This window comes from Crinia signifera, chromosome 4 (genome assembly GCF_055691185.1).
Source record: "Crinia signifera chromosome 4, ASM5569118v1, whole genome shotgun sequence".
Taxonomy (NCBI): Eukaryota; Metazoa; Chordata; class Amphibia; order Anura; family Myobatrachidae; genus Crinia; species Crinia signifera.
The window spans coordinates 54,906,075-54,930,555 of record NC_139220.1 but is presented as its reverse complement, the minus strand read 5'-3'; the positions used below and the strand labels follow the sequence as shown (position 1 = coordinate 54,930,555).

At 41.7% G+C, this 24,481-nt stretch overlaps 2 protein-coding genes across 6 annotated transcripts in view; one reads left to right on the top strand and one right to left on the bottom strand.

Moving 5' to 3' along the window:
* Positions 1-13,718, bottom strand: part of INSYN2B (inhibitory synaptic factor family member 2B) — a 109,340-nt gene extending 95,622 nt beyond the window's left edge. The window contains exon 1 of one of the 2 annotated variants that reach the window (XM_083181784.1): positions 13,466-13,718. The gene's annotated coding sequence lies outside the window, so the exon portion shown is untranslated. The remainder of the gene's footprint in view (positions 1-13,465) is intronic. The other variant, XM_083181783.1, reaches the window with a different exon arrangement.
* Positions 1-24,481, top strand: part of DOCK2 (dedicator of cytokinesis 2) — a 707,149-nt gene that overhangs the window by 462,481 nt on the left and 220,187 nt on the right. The gene's annotated exons all lie outside the window — the stretch shown is intronic.

The following is a 24,481-nucleotide window of genomic DNA, read 5'->3' as shown; positions in this document are numbered from 1 at the left end:
CTCCCTGATCCGGTCCGATGCGCACGAGACCGCGCATCGGATCGGATCATATATCACACACCTGCGATTTTGGGGCGATTTCATCCGGTTATCGTCCCAAAGTGCCGAAATCGGATGAAATCGTCCCAAAATCGTATAGTGTATGGGGGCCTTAAGAATGACATATTAACACAATTTACTTAATTCAATATTTTGTCAGAATTTCTCGATATACACATTCAGCCTAGTGGTGCAGTGAAAACATTTTAATGCTCTAGGGCGCTATGATTCAAAAACGTTTGGGAACCACAGTTCACATGGACCTTTTTATCAGGATAAAGGAAGAAGTCCGTGGAGTGCCTCCTGGTTTCTTTTATTTTATTATTATTAATAATTTACAGTTTCTTATATAGCGCAGCAGATTCCTTTGCGCTTTACAATAGTAGACAGTGATAAAACAAACTGGGTAACAACAGACTTGGAGGTAGGAGGGCCCTGCTGCAAGCTTACAATCTATAGGTATATAGGAGGGAAACACAAGGACAGGCACCAGTAATAGCATAGCAGTCCCTCCAAGTTACAAGTCCAGAACGGAAGCTATATAATACATAAGTGCCTCAGAGGGTTATGCGTGTAGAACTTAAATATGATAGGCTTGCCTGAAGAGGTGAGTTTTCAGGGAACGTTTGAAAGTTTGGAGGCTAGTGGAGAGTCTTATTGTGCGTGGAAGGGTATTCCATAGGATGGGAGCAGCCCGATGAAAGTCCTGTAATAGTGAATGGGAGCTGGTGATCCATGCAGAAGAGAGACGCAAATCTTGTGCAGAGTGGATTGGTCGAGATTGGAGATATTTTGTGATAAGTAGAGAGATATATGCTGGTGCAGTATGGTTAAAAGCTTAATATGCTAGTAGAAGTGTTTTGTATTGAAAACGGTAAGATACAGGTAACCAATGGAGGGACTGGCAGAGCGGATCAGCAGACGATGAGCGTCTTGCAAGGAAGATCGTCCTAGCCGCAGCATTTAAAATGGCTTGTAGTGGTGAGAGTCTGTTTTTGGGAAGACCAGTTAAGAGACTATTGCAATAATGAGGAAACACTGCTGAGTATTCTTTTAAGGAAGGCAGCTACTTTACTGACAAATTTGTAGAAAGGAGTGTGTTTATATATAAAAAGTAGATACTACCATATTTTTATGATTGTGTATTTTCATAAGAATCCATTGTTACTTTTTTTAAGTGGGATTTCAGGCCATTGTTATAGTTCAACAATGCAGAGTCCAGAGGAACCTATCTTTAAATTACGCCAACTAGTTCTGTTTAGTACACCACAGACTTTTTCTTAAATGCTGTATCTGTTTAAATCTGCTACATATATTGTACTAATGCCTTTGCAACCAACCATACCTAAGTTGTTAGTACACTATTAGGTGCTTGTGTATTATCTGGGCGCCCAAGATTTCCATCGTATGACATAGTTTTGGTCGCATCGCATGCGATCCGATTGCATGCGATGCGACCAAATTGGACCCAATTTTTAATTGTACAGGCACCCTGATGGGTGATTACTATGTTAAATGCACCCCCATTGTTAACGCCACCTCCACTATCAACGTCCACCCGAAGCTTGGCGAGTGCAGCGAGCCCGTGAGGGGCGGCGGTACGCATCCTCCGACCTCTTCATACACCCACTATCCATGTCGGCGAGGAGTTGATTTTAGATAGTGTGGCGAGCGCAGCGAGCCACCGAGCCTGAAGTGTGGCGAGGGGACGCGGATTACTTCACATGTAATCCACGGCTCCTCGCGGGGCACGCTGCACTCGCCACGCTTCGGGCTCGGTGGCTCGCTGCGCTCGCCACACTATCTCACGTCAACTCCGTGCCGATGTGGATAGTGGGGTATGAAAAGGTTGGAGGACGCGTACCGCCGCCCCTCGAGGGTTCGATACGCTCGCCATGCTTCGGGTGGATGTTGGTAGTGGGGGTGGCGTTAACAATGGGGTGCTACTATGGTATCAGCTACTTAGCTACAAGCGAATTAAGATTTTGACGAAAAGTAATATTGTTCAGGAACCACTACTCAGGGTCAACTGTCTAATACTCTGCTTTTTATGGTACATTATATAGTCCGAAAAACATATATGTACAGTATGAGAACGCATCTGTAAAAATCATTTTTATTGGTCTTGAATATGAGTTATGTTAACTGCCAAATGCTAAAAACTATATATATATATATATATATATATATATATATATATATAGATAGGCAGACAGACAGACAGACAGACAGACAGACAGACAGACAGACAGACAGACAGACAGACAGACAGACAGATAGATAGATAGATAGATAGATAGATAGATATAGGTTGAGCATTTTGGATTAGGGATTTGTTAGTTTTTTGTAATATTTTTTCTTTAAACATACTTACCTGTCCCCTGGTGGTTCCCTCGGGATCCACGGCAGGCCTTCAGCATCGTCTACGGCGTCTCCAGCTGTCCCGGGAGTGCATTGCGCGAGTTCCCAGGTGTGCCGGTGACGTCACCGGCACTCGCGCAATGCACTCCTGAGACCGCTGGAGATGCCGGAGAGGATGCTGAAGGCCTGCTGTGGACGCCGGATGACTTGGTAAGTATATAAAATGGTCAGCGGGGGAAAAAAAACAATTCTAATTATTCAAAAAAACACATTTAAAAAATGTAATTGATCTCCAGATACGGGATACTCAACCTGTATATATACTAAAAGTTAATTTTAAACAAATCTGTTATCTGTTAGATAAAAAAAAATTGTAATTAAAGTTTAATCCCATTTGTTACCATGGTTAATGGTACTATGACTATATTTTGTTAACAACAAAGAATCCTTTTTTAATTATCTGAAACCCTTAATTTTTAAAGGCCTATAATAGATCTCAAACATGTTTCCATTGAGCAGTACCTTTGTAATCTTATTAATTATCTACTAGGGATATTGTCTTCTATATCCTTTAGTTATGTTGCCATCAACTTCCTTTCGTAGCAATATTCCATGATAGCAATATTATCTTTGGTCAATTTTTAGTTGAATGTGAATTAAACCAAAAAAGTCAGTAAACTGCAAACATTAAATATTTTTTATTAAGTTGCTCAAGAATATCAGAATTGGAATAAAGTTTCCCATTTCAAACAAAAAAAGTTTGGGTATTTATGTAGTAGCCGGGCACACACTAAGCAATTTGCTTAGTGGGCTATTCGGCTTAGGAAAATCACATCGCATCGCATGGGCCATTTTCCTATGTAATTTATTCACTGCTCTCTTAGCCCCGGGGGATCGCATCGCACCTCCCACAAAATCGCATGCGATCGAATGCGAGTTTATAGGGTGTACGAGGCCATTACATTAGCTATATAATAATATCATTGTATGACATACAATAAGGTTTTAGGCAACCCTCCCCCCCCCACAGAACGCGTCCTCTGACCTTTTCATACCCCCACTATCCACGTTGGCATTGAGTTGATTTTATATAGTGTGGCAAGCGCAGCAAGCTGAATACAAGTAAAGTAATCCACATCCGCTCTTCATGCTTTGGGCTCGCCACACTATAAGGTCGGAGGATGCGTTCCGCCACCGCTCACCATCGCTTCAGGGTGGCGTGGATAGTGGGGGGGGGGGTTTGCCTAAAACCTCATTGTATGTCATACAAGGATATTATTGTATAGCTAATGTAATGGCATCGTACACCCTATAAAATCTCTTGCAAAATTGGTTTGCAAAATCAAACTGGTTTTGCAGTTTAAATGATTGCCACTTTAAAAAAAAAAAAAAAAACCCTGGAGATTTCTTTGCAAGTCTCTGACTTTTTGATTCTCTCACCCTATTGCATTTCACCATGATGCAGCTTTCAGACCGCAAAAGTGGCTTTGACCAGGTATTTTAAAACGAGTCTGCCAGCTAAAACCCCTTTCTTTAAACGGTAGTTCAGTGCAGTTATTGTTCCTTCACAACTCTGAACCCGTTTTAACTCATAGAAAACAGTGGATAAAAAAATGGGTAGGACCCTGCTTTATTACCGTTTAGAAATACCAGTTTAATAGAACCAGTAAATTCACTCCTTTCAGACTGCAACTAACATGTTTCACTGCAGCCTTGTGGGCATGGAGCAGACCCTGGGTGGGAGGACCCCTGGGTTGATTCAGGTTGGCTTGCAAAAGTAAACTCCTTTAATGGACAAAGCCATGTGCACTGCAGGTGGGGCAGATGTAACCTGTGCACAGAGAGTTACATTTGGGTGCAGTGTGTCCAAACTGAAATCTAAGTTGCAGTGTAAAAATAAAGCAGCCAGTATTTACTCTGCACAGAATCAAAATAACTCCCCCAAACCTAATTCTCTCTGCACATGTTACATCTGCCCCACCTGCAGTGCACATGGTTTTGTTCATTAAAGAAGGTGTTTGCTTTTGCAAACCAACCTGAATCACCCCTCCCCCCCTTCCTATTTTCTATGCTGGACCACTTTTACTAGGAGAAAATATAAAATGATTTATACTGTCGCAGATCCAGCTGTGTCTTCCAGATCCTCAACTATATTTATGTGTGGTCAATTTCAGAGTGTAATTACTGGGGCATTTTAAGGAAAATGTTAATCACATTTTGTTCTCATTTCATAGCCGTTTTTGCAGTATTCACTGATTACTGGCTATGCAATAAAACAGAGCATTGACATTGGCTTTATGCAGATCGCTTAAAAGTAGCTGACATTCCAGTAAAAGCCGGTCATTTCAGTATTCCAGCAGTGTTATCTCTATGCTGATGACAAAGGGCTAGATTGAATTACGGGTGACAGCTGTGACATAAATAAACCTATAATATATATTGACATTGACGGCAGCAAAACTTGATTTATTATAAATTCAGGAGAGAATAATTATTAATTTCAAAGGGCAAAACTTTAGTGGAGAAGGGCACGGAATGTGTGGTGATACAAAGACATTAATACACCTGTTCATGCAAATCAATACATTGATGCTCAGTGTTCACAGAGATGTCACTGTACTGGTAAACCATATTACATTCAAGCTTCTCACTTTGAGCAGTCATTTAATTACAGTATGTTTTGCGTTCGGAATACATAATTATTAAAGAGATCTGGTGCGAAATTCACATTTGCTTTAGAATAAAAGTATTTGGATTCCTTTATTAAGGCATATGCATAATTCTCTTTTTCAGTATAAGAAAAAACACTTTTGGGTGTTTGTTACATTAGACCTAAATCAGTGACCAATGGACAAAATAAATGCTTTAAGCAAAATTGCCCATTAAATAAGAATGGGGCAGATGTATTAAGCCTTAACAAGAGATAAATGCAAGAGAGATAAGGAGAGATAAACGTCCAGCCAATCACCTGCTAACTGCCATGTTACAGGCTGTGTTTGAAAAAAGTCAGTAAGGAGCTGATTGGCTGGATGTTTATCTCTCCTTATCACCCTTGCATTTATCTCTTGTTAAGGCTTCATACATCTGCCCCATTGTGGCATAGGAAAGCGGGAGCTCATCTATACATCCAGGGCCAGACTGGTCACCTGACACTTCTGACAAATGGCGGAATGGTCGATGGCTTGGTGGGCCAATTATGTCACACCAGACTGTGCGATTAGCATAGACACCCTGCTCGCTGTTCGACTACACACACATTGCAATTCAGCATTCAGACAAAAGAGGACGTGGCGTGAGGCCTGGTTCCACTGACTTGTGGTCTTGCCCCCCTCAGCTGTGGAGAAACTCTCCTTGTTATGCAAGGCCTTTACAGGCCCAGACTGTCCCTGGATCCAACAGCAAACTAATATGGGCCATAGCAGGGCAATTTACTGTTACTGTATGTTGAGAGCGTGAGGTCACTGGAATAAGGAAATAGCTGACTGCATTGGGGCCAAAGAGACCTTAAGAAAACACTGGCAGTTCTGCAGTCAAGTAACGGAGGGGCAGATTTATTAAGCTCAGTGAAGTGATAATGTGGCTGGTACTTTATCACCGGCCAATCAGCTCCTAGCTGTGTAGTTACAGGCTTGGTTTGAAAAAGGACAGGTAGGAGCTGATTGGCCGGTGATAAAGACCAGCCACTTTATCACTTCACCGAGCTTAATAAATCTACCCCTCTCTGCCCAAAAGCATCCATAACAATCTTCAGATGCCAGGTTTCTGCTCCTGGCTCCCTGCAAGGCAAATTTAAATGCCACAGGGGAATTGATGGTGCTGCCTTCTAGGCTCTGTACCGTGTTTTGTGGTTCCACTTCTTCACCACTAGTTACAGACCTGCAACTGATCTCTACTTTATCTTCCTGAATGGGATGTGTTATTTATATTATCCACAATTAGGTTTACGTGGGAGTCTGAGAGAGCGACTTATTTGCAAATGGGATTATAAGTGAAAACTTGTTACATTTCTAGGAATATGTCCTTACACCGCAACGCACCCTGTAAAAAATGACACTCCCACATGAACTGATGATAATAACACTAATGAAGATTCCGCACAGAGACTGAGAGATTTAGGTTATATTATTATTGTATAACATCAGCTAAATTAATTACAATCATTCCTTACGAGAATATTACCGCCTCACTTCTCCCAATAACAATCTATGTGGCAGGTTTATGCGATGGTGCCTGTAATCTCAATTACTAGCTAACCTGAGAGATTAAGCGTGCTAATATTTATAATATTAAACTAAAATCCTAAAGGACAGATCAATACCCATATCAATTCTGCGATGAAGGGAATATCATTTTGTGCCGTATGTGACAGGGAAAATAATGAACACTTAAACTGCAATACCTACACGCTCAGGGTAATTGTGATAAATGTAAAACCATAAATGTATTTTATTTGAATTTAAAAATTGTCCAACTGGAGATATTGTCACAGTGTTATGTGTCACATTAATGCAGTAGGTTACATTAGAATACGCTTCAGCATGATACTTAGTAATTAATATTAGAAATGCTAGAAGGTCACATTGGGCTGGGTTTAAACAGATCCAGTAATTTACTGCGTCGGGACAAAGGTGGTAGACTCTGGCTTTAATACTAGAGATGTGCAGGCTCTGATTTACTCTGATATACTCTGATTTCAAAGCAGGATCTTATTGGCTATCAACAGTCAACAACTGTCATGTGATTTGGGATAGCCAATAAGATCCTGCTTTGAAATCAGAGTAAATCAGAGCCTGCACATCTCTATTTAATACCCTGGACTATTCAATTACAGCTCCTTTTCCTCACGCGGTAAATTATCCGCTAATGCATGTTAACTCAATAAATCCAGGATAAGTTCCCGGACCTATGGTTTAACAGGTTTGCTTCACCCACCATTAGGGCATATAACTGGCTATAATTGAATACCTCAGGCAACTTAGTCGTAATTAAAAGCAGCTAATTGAATCTGGTCGTTCTTTTTACATACTACATACTATATGTTAACTATTTCTGTCTATTATGTTGGTTTTCTCAATATGTAATAATTGTACCATGACAGGGACAACAAAAATATACCCGGCATGAATTGTCATTGGAAACAATCCAGCACAGCTATTCCATTTGATCAAGTCTAATATGGCTGATATACAGTATATCGCCATTCAATATATCACACTGGACCAGTGGCCAGTGTGTGCTAGTGATAGGTGTTGTTTACAAACATATTACCTCATCTTTGCAACACTAATGACCTATTTCTATATCGGCTTATTGTGTTGTGTGTATGAGCGATCCCCTGACTGCCCGTACACCAGCTCCAGGAGCAGGCAGTGATTGACAGCTCAACTAAGTCAGCGCCCTGTTGACACATCAGTCAAGGTGGATTGGGCAGTGTGTATGGTGAACATGCTGCCCGATTCTACAAGATATATATATCTACTAGTGTGTAGCTCCTGACTACTTATTGTGATTATACTATACTTACAGTAGCTTAAAACCTACCTGGAAATACCACCTAAAATGGTAAAAATGCATCACATAACAAACAAACTGACACTGATGTTCTCATTTATAAGCGCTATAGATTACCATTGTGTCAACACCAAATGGTTGACAAAAGGTTGACATGACAAATGTTGACCTGAGTTTTTACAATTTTTTTTTTTCTTTTTTGGGCTTTTTCATACTTCACATCCACGTGTACTGCGATTGGGAGCGTGCCGTGCGTAGCGGCAGCAAAGCGCGGATTACGCCAATTGCCCCATGTGACTCCTGGCAACGATGAGCACAGCTACAATGTACCCATTTCCTACATGACATGCTCATTTATAGACACAATAGGATTCATCCCAACATCTCATAATATTGTGTTCATTTTTCTTTAGCTCGTTGGTATTTACAGTATTTGATTTATACCGTTCTCTACAGATTGACCTAATTCTAAGCAGACATTAGTTTTACATTTGCTTTATCAGGCATCAGACACATTTGGATAACACTTTGAAACTTTGTCCTTTGTAATGCAGAGGCACAGAAATATAAACATATGTTAATTCCACTGGGCACATGTAGAAATAGTAAGGCACAGCTGTGATGCTTAGCTCTGATCCCAGACCTACATCCATACAGGCTGCCTCTAACATCCATTATGCATCACTAATATTTACTTATTTGGTAATACTCAAATTCAACAAATGTCAGAGAAGGGTTGAAATTAATTAATTTGGACTTTCCTTTAGTAACAGTACAGGTATATCAAGATGTGCCCTCATCTGGGCTCAATGCGCCACACAGCATGAGATTCCTGGCTTGACTGAACTGCTAGCCTCAGAAGACTTGGATGTCTTAGGGGGTATTCAATATGTGACAATATTTCCTAGGGAAATATCAGCACTCATGCCATTAACAACAGCATTGAAGGGTGTCAGATCCGACTTTTTTTTAAAATCAGATCTATATTGTCGGAAACGGATGCGGATTGTCGTATTTATGGTGGTCTTAAAACATTCTTTTTGCCGTTTTCACCGATCGGCCGTTTTCACCGATCCGCAGACTTTTTGACCCTCGATAGCCGTATCATTGATTCCGGCTATCGAGTTATAGCCAAAAGAAATGAGAACGGCCCGGCTTTCAGTCTGCTGGATTGAATACCCCCTATGTTGTATCGCGATGTTAGGACTAAGATGCACCAGGAGACTGTGCTGATTCATTTGATATGTGACTATTGTATACTGTCTGGCTGAGTCTGTGTACAAGCATGATGCAACTTTTGACCTAGACCAGGCATTCCCAACCACAGTCCTCAAGGCACACCAACAGTGCAGGTTTTAGTGATATCCAGGCTTCAGCACAGATGGTTTAATCAGAATCCCTCAGATACTAATTAAGTCACCTGTGCTCAAGCCTGGATATCTACAAAACCCTCACTGTTGGTGTGCCTTGAGGACCGTGGTTGGGAATGCCTGACCTAGACACTGTTGGATTTAATGGAGTTATAAAGCAGTAAATGGCAGATATGGGGGTTGCATTTAAGGTAATTTTGTATTGAAAATGGTATTTCCATTTTGATTAATAATACTGTGACGTCATGTATATACAGTATTGTTGGGTGCAGGTGAGCGCATCTGTATTTCTAATGCATGATGTAGAAACATATACTGTACATACTGCTAGGAATTTTTTTCTATTTAATAGGTAAGCAGCACAAAGTGTATGCTCAGACCAGCAAATGTATCAAACTCTGAAGGAGGGTCCAATATCACAGTTTTAGAAAGATAACTTTAAGCATGTGGTTGAATTTTCTAAATACACTATTGGTGATCAGCAGCAACAACGCTGTTATTTCTAGTTAGCTGACTCTATGAAGATATAGGACACTCGTCACCCTTAATCCCACCAATTTGTACTATTGTTGATGACCATGATATAATACTTTAAGATTGAAATGCTAATCTTCTCTACATTAAATGTATTTATAGGACCCCAGAGACGCAGCAGATACAGTTAATGCTTCAGGAAATGCTGTATTTCCACCATATGGCAGTAGACTACTTAACAATGATTTGCAAATAATCATGTAATCTTTGGGCGTCAAAAATAAATGAATGGAATAATCACTGACACATTCAAATATATATTATGCTATAAATGAGATAATGCTACAAAATATAGGCAATTGGACTTATAAAAAAACTCTGTAATACTGTATTTAGAAATAGTTATATACAAATTTTGTGTAATACATGATTCTACTTTCTTAGCAGTTAGCAGTTGCGGTGAGCAAATTACTATAGTCACATACAGTATAATAATTATTTTAGATTAAAATACTAATCTTCAATGCATTCTATGCAATGTATTTATAGGGCCCCAGCAACATAGCTTATATAGATAATACTGCAGGAAGTGCTTTATTTTCACCATATGGCAGTAGAATACTTAATAACAATGATTTCAAAATGGTGGGGGTTAATGGTAAAAAAATATATGCAATTGGACTTAAGGGATACTAAACCTTTATAAGTTTTTTTTCTTTATTTGGATATTTGCTATCCAAATTATTACGTAAACCATAGTGTCCGTAATGTTTTTTTTTTTTTTTCTGCTAAAAGCTCTACTGGGGACATCTGATGGGACATCTTTAACTGGCACTACTGGGGACTTGATATGTAACTGGCACTAAATATGTGCAAGAATCACATTCACATTCAGTGCCTGAGATAGTACGCCAACTTTGTTTCATGTTTTGAAACTTTGGGTGAATTTAATAGGATGAGAGATCAGAAAATAAGATTTTTGGTAAGAAATCTTCAGGGTTTTTTAAAGCGGCAATCATTTAGACTGCAAAATGCAGTCTAAATGATTGCCGCTTTAATAAATATGGAGATTTTGTACCAAATCTCTCACTTTCTGTATCTCTCATCTTATTAACCCCCCCCCCCTTTCATGCAAAACTAAAATACATGTGTGTGTATATCAGGTGTTTGACGTGTTTATACAACATAAATGCATTTTGTGGTCACACATGGGTCCCGTGCTTAAGCTACCTCACTAATATATAAAAATACTCTGAAATATTGAATAATCAGTTACCCAAAATGATTCTGGTCACAAGCATTTTGGATAAGGGATACTCTACTGGTAATATATAAAAATAGTAATTTACAAATTTTTTGTAATATGTAAATTTAAGTTATCCTACATAGTAGTTACAGTGAGCATTTAACTACAGGCACATATACTAATCAATCATGATACGTGTGTTATACTGTAGTCCTGGGGGCTTCTCCTGCCATAATGTAAGATAAAAAATAACTGGTGGAACTTGATAAAGTTGTGACACAGTATATAGAGTACAGTAGGACGGGATGCAGTTAAGATCCCGGCAGTCGGGATCCCGGCGTTCAGAATCCCGACGCCGGAATCCCGACCGCCGAAATGCCGACACTTTCTCCCTCCTGGGGTGTCCACGACACCCCTGGAGGGAGAATAAAATAGCGTGCCGAGCGTAGCGAGGCACCGGGCCCGCTGCGTGGGGAGCGCAGCGAGCCCGCAAGGGGGGGCGATCCACCTCCCCCCCTTGTCGGCATTTCGGCTGTCGGGATTCCGGCGTCGGGATTCTGAACGCCGGGATCCCGACCGCCGGGATTCAATACTGAATCCCAGTAGGACAATGCAATACTTATATGTATTAACTTTTTACAATAGCTTGTTCATTTCCAAGTATTTTAGCATACGCCAATACACAATAAGTAGTTGGTGTATAAATACAAATCAAATGTGTACATAGTATAACAGGGAATATAAACAAACCCCAACTTTTAAAGTGCAGTTATATAATACAACACATCAGTGCTAGCGTAGCAACCAAATCTAGATGTTCTACAGAGGGACTATGGCAGTGGTCACATGCTTATCTATTAACAGTTGTATTGATTTACAGTGAGCCATGATGGTACAGAGACGTTAGCAAGTCATTACTGCAGCTGACTAGGTAGAAGCTTGGAATAAGAAGTGAGCTGGGTGAAGCAGCAGAACCATATTACTTGCTGGGAATTAGTTGTACAGCACAGCTGTGTTTGTTCACATCTAAGCTAAAGTATTTAGTTCCAGCATTACATTGAGTCATGGCAAGCACAGACAGCATACAGTATGACAGAGCACAAAGTCACCAGGCAGGCAGGATTATTTCTGTGCCATAGAAGCATTGCTCTCAGCATTACATCAGTGTCTCTCTGTCACATTACATAGAGGTATACAGCATGTACACACCACTACATGATCCAGGATCCAAACTCACACAAATCACTTCGGACTATGCAAAGTGGGAGACAACACATAATCAAATACACAATCATCCGCCAAGGTAGATATGATTTTAAACAGTAGAATCTAGGAACTGGACAGGAAAGACTAAAGAGATATATTTACAAGTAGCATAGGGATGAGGGGTTCACAAAGAGAGGTCCTGATATTTCACTGGTCAACATTCAAATAACGGATAGTTCAAATGTCTTAATACTGCATGCTCTGTTACACTATATATATATATATATATATATATATATATATATATATATATATATATATATATATATATATATATATATATTACCGAATTAAGACTTGCACTGTTCATAGATATAAATATATGTGGGAATAAATGAAAACTTCCTGACAAATGATATTTATTAGTACTGATCCATCAGCCACAAAGGACATGATGTAAGTAATGGGTGCTTGGTGACCTCCCGACCGTCAGTTGACCGATGTCAGAATCTCGACTATTAAAAGCCCAATAGTTGTGATCCCGACTTACAGGTTCTTTTCTCCCTCATGGAGGCTTCTTTGCGCTCGCCCCGCTGTCAGAGGACCAACGTCGGAAATCCGACTGTCGGACCCCCAGTACCGCACCCGTAAATAATCAGTACATTAAGTATGTACCATGTCAGATAAAAGTTGGCTGCTCTTTAGTCCTTTAATTCATATATCCCATCACCCATGTCACAGAAATCAGTCATTACAACAGACAAGGGATCTGACAAGTTTGCTGCGTGTAATGAGTTTGCAGCAGTGTGATTATACAAGTTGCGCTCTACCTGGTATCAGTGACAGCGAAGATGTTGGGTTCCATGGTTAAGTTCCCTTGTACTGTAGCTGATCAAACTCTGTTATCACTACCTGACCTGAATGTTAGATGCAGCTTAGTTGGAGAACTGAGATTCCAGAATTAGCATCTGCTTTCAGCATTGTGATTAAAATGACTGTGTCTAAAATAGACACATATTTTAAATATGGAAGGTTTTCAAGCATTATTACAGGTAAAAGATAACACACACACACCCACACACACAAATAGTATCCTTCAATCTGATTTCATCCTGTAAACACTGAACAGAGAAAAAAACATATCAGCAAAACTAAAGTTCCTTAAATATTGCTAATGATACAACCACTGAACACTTGTTACAAGGATACACACAATACCTTCCCCAAATTGGTAACAGTGAAGAAGAAACCTCCTTACCTGGTAGGTGCAGACTGATTACCTGCAGGAAATGTAGATCTCAGTATTGCAGGGCAGTCATGCCTATGACTAACACAGAAGTAGGAAAAATAAAGAGCTTCAGTAGGTCCTATATCTGAGAGGATATCAGTTTGTATGCAAGAAGTCTGCTGGTTGTGCTCACGTAGGAATAAATAATAAAAAGCAATGGAAACTGAGCAGCATCCACGATGTGAGAGTGGAAGACCTCTAGTGGCGATACACTGAGGCTGCTGCACATTTGTGCTTGTGAATGAAATGTCACAGAGATGGGCAGCCTTGCAGCCTATGATACAGGAGCATTTTACAATGGTCAGAAATGTTCTGGTTATTCTGGTTGACTCGCAAGGCTGTGAAATTCGCAGCCTTGCAAGTCACCAGACACTGGCCGCCTGCCCCGCCCTCGCATCTCGCAATCCCACGCACGGCTGCAAATGGATGTTTTGCATAAATATCCATTCGCAGCCATGGTTGCTGGGGAGAAATCATTCCATGGTCTGCCGACATCAGCTGCCCGCCCCCGCAACCCACGTCATCGGGGAATTACCATGGGAACGACCAGCGTTTTCATGGGAATGCCCATGAAACCCTGGGCATTCCCATGGACGAATCACCCGGCCCACCGCATCATGCCCCCCGCCTGCACGGTTGTGTGCGAGCTGCCGGCGATAATCTATTGGGCGTGGCTGCTCACACACAGCGGCTATACATGTGCATAAATGACTATGAGCAGTCCCAAAACATCGGTCCCCCCTGCAAACGCACTGGGGATCACTTCAATTAGAATCACCCCCATGGTGTAGTGAACATTACACAATAATATATATATATATATATAGAGAGAGAGAGAATGTCAACTAAAAACAGGCTCTGTATAGTGCAAAATATCCGTTAAAAAGCTAGGTTTAATCGTAGCACATAAACATAGACAGGAGGACGGGATCACGTACCGCACACGGTGGGGGGTACTGACGAAGTCGATGATGAAACGTGTTGGAGCGTGGCCTAGCGTCTTCACCTGAAGAAGATCAGATGTGAGTTTAACGGCTCCAACTATCTGGTGATTGTAACCTTTTCTCATGATGTGTTTGATACCACCGTGTGCAGTACGTGATCCCGTCCTTCTGTCTATGTTTATGTGCTACGATTAACCCTTTTAAACTATTTAACGGATAAATGCACTATAGAGCGCCTGGTTTTTTGAAAGGGGAGCAATGAGGAGGGTATCATGGGGGGATGGAATGAATTAGGCAGGACACACAATATCAAACTATATAGTGTTTTAGAAAACAAGTAAATAAAATACAAGAAAACAAGGAAACATAAGCTCTGCCGGGCAAAGAGTGCTATATACATACAATTATTATAATTATTATTATCAGTCCTCAGAGATGGGAGAACCAGCTTCTGGGGTTTCATTTGGGTTAGGTGGAGGGGAGGGGAAGATCGTGACCAGGGCTTGAGGAGAAGCTCCTTTAACCTCTAATAAGTATACCAGGGAAACCACTTAATAAATGGGGAAGAGTCAGACATGGAATACTGGAAATCTCTGGTTTCCTTCTCAAAGTGAAATTGAGTCTTGGCTAGGACTTTAGCAAATAGAGGAGGAGAGGGGAATTTACTGTGTTGGACAACCACCCGAGGATGCCAATGAAGCAGGGTGGGATCTGGAGAAAGATAGCAACAGCAGGAGAACATAATTAACTTCAGGGAGGGATATGGATTCCCAGATAATTAGACACAGACAACTTGTTCCAAACGAAAGGACAGTTCCTCTGCAAAGAGTTAAGGGATAAAAGGGGATATTAATAGGCAAGTGGTCTATCTATACAACTATATTTGTCTATAATACTCTGATGTGGACAAGCTGACATGTACTATAGTTATTGGTGTTTTCAAACCTTTATCTTGTGAATTATCCTCTTTCAAAGGGACAGAACAAATTGTGAAGTACATTTTTAGCCTACACATTCGTGAGAACGCAATTTATCAATTCAATAGTAAGGGGTCACATCAAAGAGTTACTGTGCCATATTTCCTAGAGAACTAGAAGGCTCAATTCTTACTTCCCAGACAGAACAATGGCTGCAACAGAGGCTTATGGGTAAGGAACAGGAAACAATTACAGAGACTTTTGTTGTGATAGAGTAACTTTTGCCCTCGTAAATTGATTTGTTGACATGTTGTGCTCTCTGGTAAAATATGGCATATACTGTATGTTATCATTACAATGAACTTGGTTTTTGTTATATAGCAAATTGCTCATTCTCAAGACATTGGCCCTTATTCTAGTTGAATCGGACAGATGCGTATTTCAGACAGGAAGCGAGTGTTCTTAGCCCCGCCTACCGTACGGATCGCTCACACCGTCTGAAAGCGGTAAGACGCTGACCGAACGGACCGCGACTGAATGTTTCATGTGAACACCTCCTCCATCTGTGGGAACCTCCCACATCCTCCGATGGTCGCCGACCATCGAATGATGGACCAAGTGGTCAGGCAACACTGATTGCTCCAGACCACTCAGACATATTTCCGAATGAAAGCAGGGATATGAGCGGGCAGCTGGCATCCGGCTATGTCATATGTCCGCCCCCCACACGTGCGTCACGCCCCATGAAACGTGGGGCGTACGCATATGGTAATGAGCCCAAACAGCCCTTCACGCCCCTCTACACCACCTGCTCGGATGGTTCCGTACAATCCTTTTCTGTACAGACCTCACGCCGTGTTCGTACGTGTGAGGCGCTCTCACATGCGCAGATACGCCTCTGCACATGCGCAAACACCAACCATCATCTGTCCGCATTCGGAGCCATCCGACTCAATCAGAATAAGGGCCAATGCATCACTGTTATCTTTCTGTCCAAACTAAAGACTAGTCATGTTCTCTGTTCATCCTATGACATCATCACACTCACTCGCTGCCAGTTTCAGGCCAAAAATCAATGCAGTTTTTTTCATAAGGTTTATGGAAGGATAAATGTATGAATATTAAGAGCAGCCTGCTCTGCTTTACCTTGTATAAAGTATTCTGGCAGAGCAAGCAATGACTCAGGAAGCTGAGAAAATCCTTCCTTGTAAATTCTGTTCACTAGCCAGCGCCTGTAATGTTAGACACTTGTTAGCTGCTTTCTGGCACAAATCCCACTTATGTCAGGAGATTTGCAATAGTTTTTAACAACCAACATAAAAGAATAGAAAGTAGTTAAGTAATTGTTTTTTAAGCACCTGTGCCGTTTACCTGGAAATACACTTGGTGCAGCAAAATGAACCCTGCGCGAATCATCTCATATCATTATTTGGATATTTAAAGCTGGTATGGTATAAAAGACAATGTTTAGGTCGACAGTCACTTGTGGATGTAGACCATGCCCATGTTGACCTTAAGCTTATGTCAACCTTCTGTCAATGCTGACCTATGGTATGTCAATTATTTCCAGGTGTCGACCATTAAGGATTGACGATCGACTTACTGGTGACTGTTGACCTAGACATTGTAGACCCAGGGACCGCATACCGTGTTACACAGAACAACACTACCTGTGTTGAGCTACAAGAGATGGAACTTCATCTAGGGTTTCCAAGCTGTTAAATAGGGTGACTCCTCCTGATCCTCAAGTGCAAAATGAATATCCCTACAGTGCAAAGTCTATTAGTTAACCTGAAGGAAATAATGGATTAAGCTTGCCTTAAATTGTGTTGTTGATTTTTTTAATATTATTTTGCAGTATGTTACACAGTAGATGGTTAGAAATAGTATTAAGTTAATTAGACATTCAGTGTAAAGCACTGTTCCCACATATGTTTGTACCTCATCCAGTGCTGGAGCATAATTTCTCAGCACTCTATGCAAAACTTCAGCCTGTTTCCCCACCACCACCCCCTACCCACAAAGTAATACCCACTGTACTGGCTTTTCAGTAAGTGTGGTGGTATCTTAAAAAGTCAACAGCAGTCACCATCTGCATTAAGGCTAACAAGGATGCATCTCTCAGAGTTATCCTTCATTTTGTTCTAAGCTCAGGGCTGACCCCTAGATCCTGGCACCCTAGGCAGCTGCCTGGTAGATCTGGGCCTTGCACCATCCATTGAGCATCCAGCTCCGCTGCAGAGATTGAGTGAATTACAATATGAAAGTGTTGGGGGAGGGGGGGGGGGGGGGGCAGTTGGTGTGGCTCCCCTATTTGAATTTTGGACTGTGCATTTACTGAAGCTTCCAAAAATAAAAAAAATAAAGGAATTGATACTCATAGCAGCCAGATTCCATTTATCATTTTTCAGGAGGCAATAGGGACAGAATCTGATAGGTTGCTATGGACAATATCCCATCATTTAATTTGTAGAAGCTTTAGAAAATGTAACCCTTAGAGCAGGGGTTCCCAATCTTTTTCTAATCATGGCACCCTAGAGTATCAGAATTTTTCCACGGTGCCCTTAGGCCTCAAAAAATATACATCAAATTAAGTAGAATGTGTTTATATGTGTTTCTTAGGTTCAGTTATGTGGTAAAGGGCAGGATTTGGTTCTGATTGTACACATTTTATGATTGGCAGCCACCAGCACTGGTTTTGTCCAGAAATAATCGATCATAAATAACTTGAATTTGTCCTGGAGGCACCCCTGCAAGTGTCCCGAGGCACCCCAGGGAGCCTAGGCGCACAGTTTAGGAACCACTGCCTTAGAGTTTAGACAGTTCTAAATGATATTAGGGATGTGCTGTTTTCAACCTGTTTTTCTCGGTTCTAATGCACAAGTGATATTCACGAGGGGCTCCTACAAGGAAGCTGTGATTTCGCAGTGCCTGCCACAAAGGACAAGGCCTATTATTATTATTATTATTATTAATAATAATAATAATAATAATAATAATAATAATAATAATAATAATTTTATTTATATAGTGCTCTTTCTCCAATAGGACTCAAGGGGCCTTATTTTGGTTCATTCTTTCTGACAAAATCCTTCTTAGATGGGCAAAACCATGTGCACTGCAGGTGGGGCAGGTGTTACTTGTGCAGAGAATTAGATTTGGGTGGGGTTTTACTTCAAAGTGAGATCTATATTGCAGTGTAAAAATAAAGCAGTCAGTATTTTCCCTGCACAGAAACAAAATTACTTACCCAAATCTAATTCTCTCTGCACATGTTACATCTGCCCCCCCTGCAGTGCACATGGTTTTGTCCATCTAAGAAGGATTTTGTCAGAAAGAATGAACCAAAATAAGGCCCAAGGTGCTTAACAGAAATAATGTAATACAGTACAGGAACAATAAAGCACACAAAATATTTTCAAATATTAAAGGAATTAAGGAAATTATTTATATTAGAAAGGAAAAAGAAAAAAAAAGAAACCTGAGTTTCTTTCTTTCTTTCTTTCTTTCTTTCTTTCTTTCTTTCTTTCTTTCTTTCTTTCTTTCTTTCTTATATAAATGTGCCATTACTCGTGGGTGCACCACTGACCATCACATAAGCAATTGAAGACCTAAGGGCAAATATTGAGAGGTGATGTTAAACAGAGGAATTCTCTCTAATAATAGTCAGTTAGACCCCAAGAATACTAAAGAAGTACAACACTATTTCCTGCTTACATAGTGTGGTTCCCCTAAAACATCCTTCTAGCTAATTAAGGAAATGAGAAAGCAGGAAAGTCTTGAGTCTGTTTTTGAAGGATTATAAGGTAGGGGCATCTCAAACTGTGCGGGAACATGAGTTCCATAGTGTTAGAGCTACATTGCTAAAAGCTCAACCCCCAGATGAATTACAGGAGATTCAAGGTACTGCTAAAAGTCCTTCCTCTGCAGATCGCATTAATCGGGTGGGACAGTATGGAATCAGAAGCTGCTTTAGATACCTTGGACTTTGGTAATGTAGGACTTTGAAACTCAGTAAATGAATCGTAGAGGATATTGCAGTAATCCAATTGAGATGATACAAATGCATGTATGACTGTAGGCAGATCTTCAGAGGGAATTATGTGTGTGATTCTTGCTATGTTAAGGCCCCCATACTGTACATGAGTCCGACTTGTCCTAAGGACAAGTCTGACCTGATTTCCCCCCAGCTCCCTGGGAGGATGGACACTCGATTAGGCACTTGATGTGCCAAGTTTTGCATATGATAAATCATGCGATTTATCATATACAACTCCCAGGGAGCTGCAAGGTGGAGGGGGGCCGGGGGTGGGGGTTTGTGGTGGACATCGAGGTGGCGGGTGTGGAATGCTGTGAGGCAGCTGGTGGGGGAAGCGAGTAGGGGACGCTGCGGGGGACGCAGAGGCGGCAGACGCTGGTGAGGGTAACAGAGATCCAGGCAGGGGGAGCCGGAGCAGGGAGCTTTCAGTGCTGCAAGAACAAAAAAAGCCCGTACAATGAATGGGCAGTGCTCTCTCAGCCAGTCAGCAATTGGCTGAGAGAGCGCTCAGCCAATCACAGGCTGCCCATTCATTGTATGGGCTTTTTTCTTTTCTAGCAGCACGCCACTGACAGCTCCCTGCTCCAGCTCCCCCTGCTCGGCTCTCCATTAAACTCGCCGGCGTCCAGCGCCTCTGTGTCCCCGCCAGCCACCTCGCAAAGTCTGCCACCCCTGCCCGCCTCACAGCGTCCCCTGCCCAGCTGCACATAAGATTTAGCAAATCTTATGTGCAGCTGGTCCGACCTCCCGACTCCGATCCAATGCGCACGGGACCGCACATTGGGTCAGACCAGGTGTCTAGACCTGCGATTTGGTCCGATGTCACTGCCCAATCCATCTGAATCGGGTGAAATAGGGACCAAATTGCATAGTGTATGGGGGCCTTTACTTAGATGAAAGAATAAGGGTTTGATTGTGGCTAATATCTGATGTTTACAGTAAGTGTCAAGCCACCATCCAGCACTACGCCAAGATTCTGCACATGATCAGAGTTTTGTAATTCTGTGCCCCCAAGTGTCAGTTCAGTTGGGTGGCTAGCTACAGTCTTGTCCTTTGATGCTGAGGCACTAGTACCATTGGTGGAACAAGTGGGTGGGGAGCCCAGGTGGTAAAACATAACTTGGGCCCCCCTCCACCACCCCAACCAAAGTTCACAATATGCAACACAGCAGTGGGTGACAGGGAGAGGCAAAGGGAGGCAGAGTGTGACAGATACAAATACTATAGGATATACACAAGAGTAGAGATCAACAGGTAGAGATCAACACAGCAGAGATCAAGAGGGATGCTGGATGAAGGTAGTCAGCATAACAGTATGACAGCCATCTTCAGCCAGTGTGGGCCTTCAATATGCTTGGCAGTCTAGTGGCCCCCAGACAAACCACAAACCTCCGCATTTAAAATCATACCCCACCTACCTCCACTGAGACTGACCACAGACCCTAAAACCTCCATCAATCCAAACAATTAACTTCCATAATCCCCCAAATATCACAAATATCCCCACCCATCCCCCAGTGGAGCCCAGAAACACCCCAGAAATTGATACACCCCCGTATAGCACCCCATCCTGTCCCGTTAACAGATGGCTCAATGGATATAGATGGGCACCCACCTTTTATGAGTATTTGCAGCATCAGGTACTCTTCTGTGAACCAGAAAAAGTTGCTTGTGTGGGAGAATGTGGAACCACTACTCTGGGCAGGGAAAAAATAAGTGTCTGACAGGTAGCGTAACAGGTGCCTTGTTCTGGGATTCTTCCCTGGAAGGTCTATGGCCCATCCACCCATGTATAGAATTATCCCTCTTGCATGTTGACCGCTATTCACAAGACCGCAGGAATTAAGCTTGCTAGGTGGCACACACCAGCCTCTATAGCAAAGGGTAATGGCGCTGATACAGATGTAGCGGGATTCATCTTTGCAGGGGATGGCGATGGCGACGCCAGCCGCCATCCCCTGCCCCGCGCCATCTGTATGCCGGAAGGGGACGCACCGGGCGACCGCACCCCCCCCCCCCGCAGTGTCCTCGAGTCTCCCCCAGCCCCCTCGAGCGGGAAGCGGACAGTATTGCGTCCGCCTCGCCGTCCCGCCGCCCGGATACTGAGACGCGTGTGCGTGGGGGACGCACGCTCGTCTCAGTCAGATGGAGCGCCGTGTTGCTGGCGGATCGCCAGCAACATGCTGCTGGCAATTCGCCAGCAACAATAAGTCCGGCTCTATCTGTAGCAAGGTCAGTGTGAGCATGCTACATACACAATTATAGCATGGATGTACTTGGTAGGCACAGGTACCACTCTGACAAGCATTTCATGACAATGTATGTCTGTAGCTTTTCTGCCAACATTAGCAAATGCATCGTCATCTGTCATTGCTGGTCCTGTAGGATACATATATTTTTATACAGATGAAACAGTGGAGATTAAGGTCATGGTGTTCTGTGCTGACAAGTACAGTGTAAGAACAATAACAGCAATCTGGCGAGACAACAAAAATATAAATCTGAATCTGTGCCTACAGTATTTAACCCTGTAACAAATATATGCTTGGTCCTACTGCCATTTGACTTACAGTATGTCTCTGCTAAGGGAATCATGTCTACTAGATGGTAAGGTGCAAGGAATATGTATAGTTTCAATGAACATCTTCTAGAAAATAATTATTATTATTTTTCTATATACAGTAGTGCATTTACTCTAATAGGATTCAATGCACTTAGATAGAATGAATGTAATACAGTACAGGAACGATGAAGTACATAAAAGATTTTCATACAGTAAAAAGGGAATTATGTAAATGATTGAGTAAACAGGAAAGCCTTGAGTTTTTGAAGGATTCTAGAGTGGGGGCATCTCAAAATGTGCGGGGGAAGTGAGTTCCATAGAGTCGGAGCCGCATGGCTAAAAATTCGACACCAGATGAATGATGGGAGATTCTAGGTACTGCGAAAAGTCCATCCTGTTGGAGAAAGTGTACTATATAAATTAAACTTACTTACTTCATTAGACAAGTGACTACTAGTCAAGGGATGCAATAAGAGTGACAACCAGCCAATCAGCTGCTAACTGCCATGTTACAGGATAAGTTTAAAAAAAGTACAGGAGTTGATTGGCTGGTTGTTTATCACTCCACTTTATCACTTTTTGCAGCTCAGTGCATCTGGTCCAATGAGATTTAAGAATATTTTATTGTATGGGCAGTTAATTTGTCCCAGTCACTGATTGGATCTTTCTTTGGTCAATTGATAACAGACATACATGGACACATTAGAGAGAGCTATTTAATCTACAGTCACATTGAAAATGAAGAGCCTGTTGACTCACTACTCCCTAATTGGCTATGGTAGTGACCCCCATACAATTCGGTCTGCTCAAAACAGCTGTGATAGGATATTATATATTTGTAACACAGTAGTTCACACAGGTTACACTTTGGTCAAATATGTACAAACTAGCCAATCAGACCTATGTAGGAAACAGCAAACCTGTATAACCATAATGTTTCTCAGTTCTAATCTATAGAAAGTAGAACTGTTTTATTACTTTGATGTGTTGTTACAATAGATACAATCTAATAAAACAAAGCTATTATATTCTTAAGTCTTGAGTACAGTTTTATTTGATATACTTAAACCATGAAAGTGTTTTTGAAAAACATGGCTACATTTTAATGCATATTAAAATAATAGTCACGCCAGTTGTGACATCTGCTTAGAGCGCACCAAATGCACATCCTATCTCCAACATCTTACCTCTAACTAATTAAAATTATCTTTCAAAACTTACATGGAAATAATGAAATATGAAATTAGCCAGATGTGCCCTGACAACCTTTCCAATCCTTTGTACATAGACTATATAATAAGATAGTTAGAAACTAAAAGAGATGTGCATTGCATACACAATTATGGGCCCGACTCACATAAAAAAGGGAACACTGCAGCATCTATTGGCCATAGCCATCTACGAGTTAATGCACATGGCCTACAAACTCCTTCCATTGTGTACATCTCTGTGGTTGAATGTGCAAGGACTGCAACGCCTACTTTATGTGCCCAGTGCATGCTGTAATGCTGATTGGTGCATGTTTAGACAACATCATGGTTTGCATCACCATTGGTTGCACCATTGAACCATGAACCAACCTTATGACAGATGCAGGTTCTCCATCTGACTATGGTCTCCTATATTGGTGGAAGTGCACCTGTGCACTCATACACTTACAATGACCTACCAGTGACATCCCATAACAAACCACTGAATAGCATATTTTTGTGTGCACTACTAACAACCACCCAGTCACTGTCCAGGAATGCCCATTCTCTTTCCACCACCTTTCTGATTTGGTCTGTCCCAGTAGCAACCGAATCATTGTGTGTACACTCTGGGCAGGATGCACCAAGCACTGGCAGTACAACCCGCTGCCGATCACAACGATGCTAATTGCATATGTACTTGCATACATGTGACCAGACCACATTTTGTGGAATAGATCTACCCTTTGCGCTGACTGAGCGTCCTTGGGAATGCGATGACCGCAGATCATGCTGGGAGGGATGCGTGTCAGATCCCTCTGACAGCATTGTGGTACAGCATAGGCTGTAGCTGGAGCACTGCTGGAGGGGACTTTGGTGCACCATGCATCACAGACGGTGTGGGATAGTTTGGATTTTACTGGCCACAAGACACCATCTCCCCAGCCCCCAGCTGAAATACTGTATATATGAATAATAAAAGTATTAAAATTCATACCAAATGGTTAATTACACTGTAGTAAATCACTGCAGGTCTAAGATTCTAATGCCCATTATTCTATTAGTGCAGTTAATTATACGCTTTTCCCACATATATATACTGTATTTACAAAATCACATTTAGGTAATAGTACTTTTTTTTTGTATTATTAATCTGCCAAAATACCCTCATCCCTCATCTACTTTTTGGTTAACACTGAAGATGTAAAACAACAAAAATGACCAAAATGCGGACTGTGGGAATTTGTAGGACATCTTGGCTCCCTTGCAGATCTGTTGCAGTTGGTTAGGCATTTGTGACCAAGCTACAATCTACTATCTGGGTTAGATTATG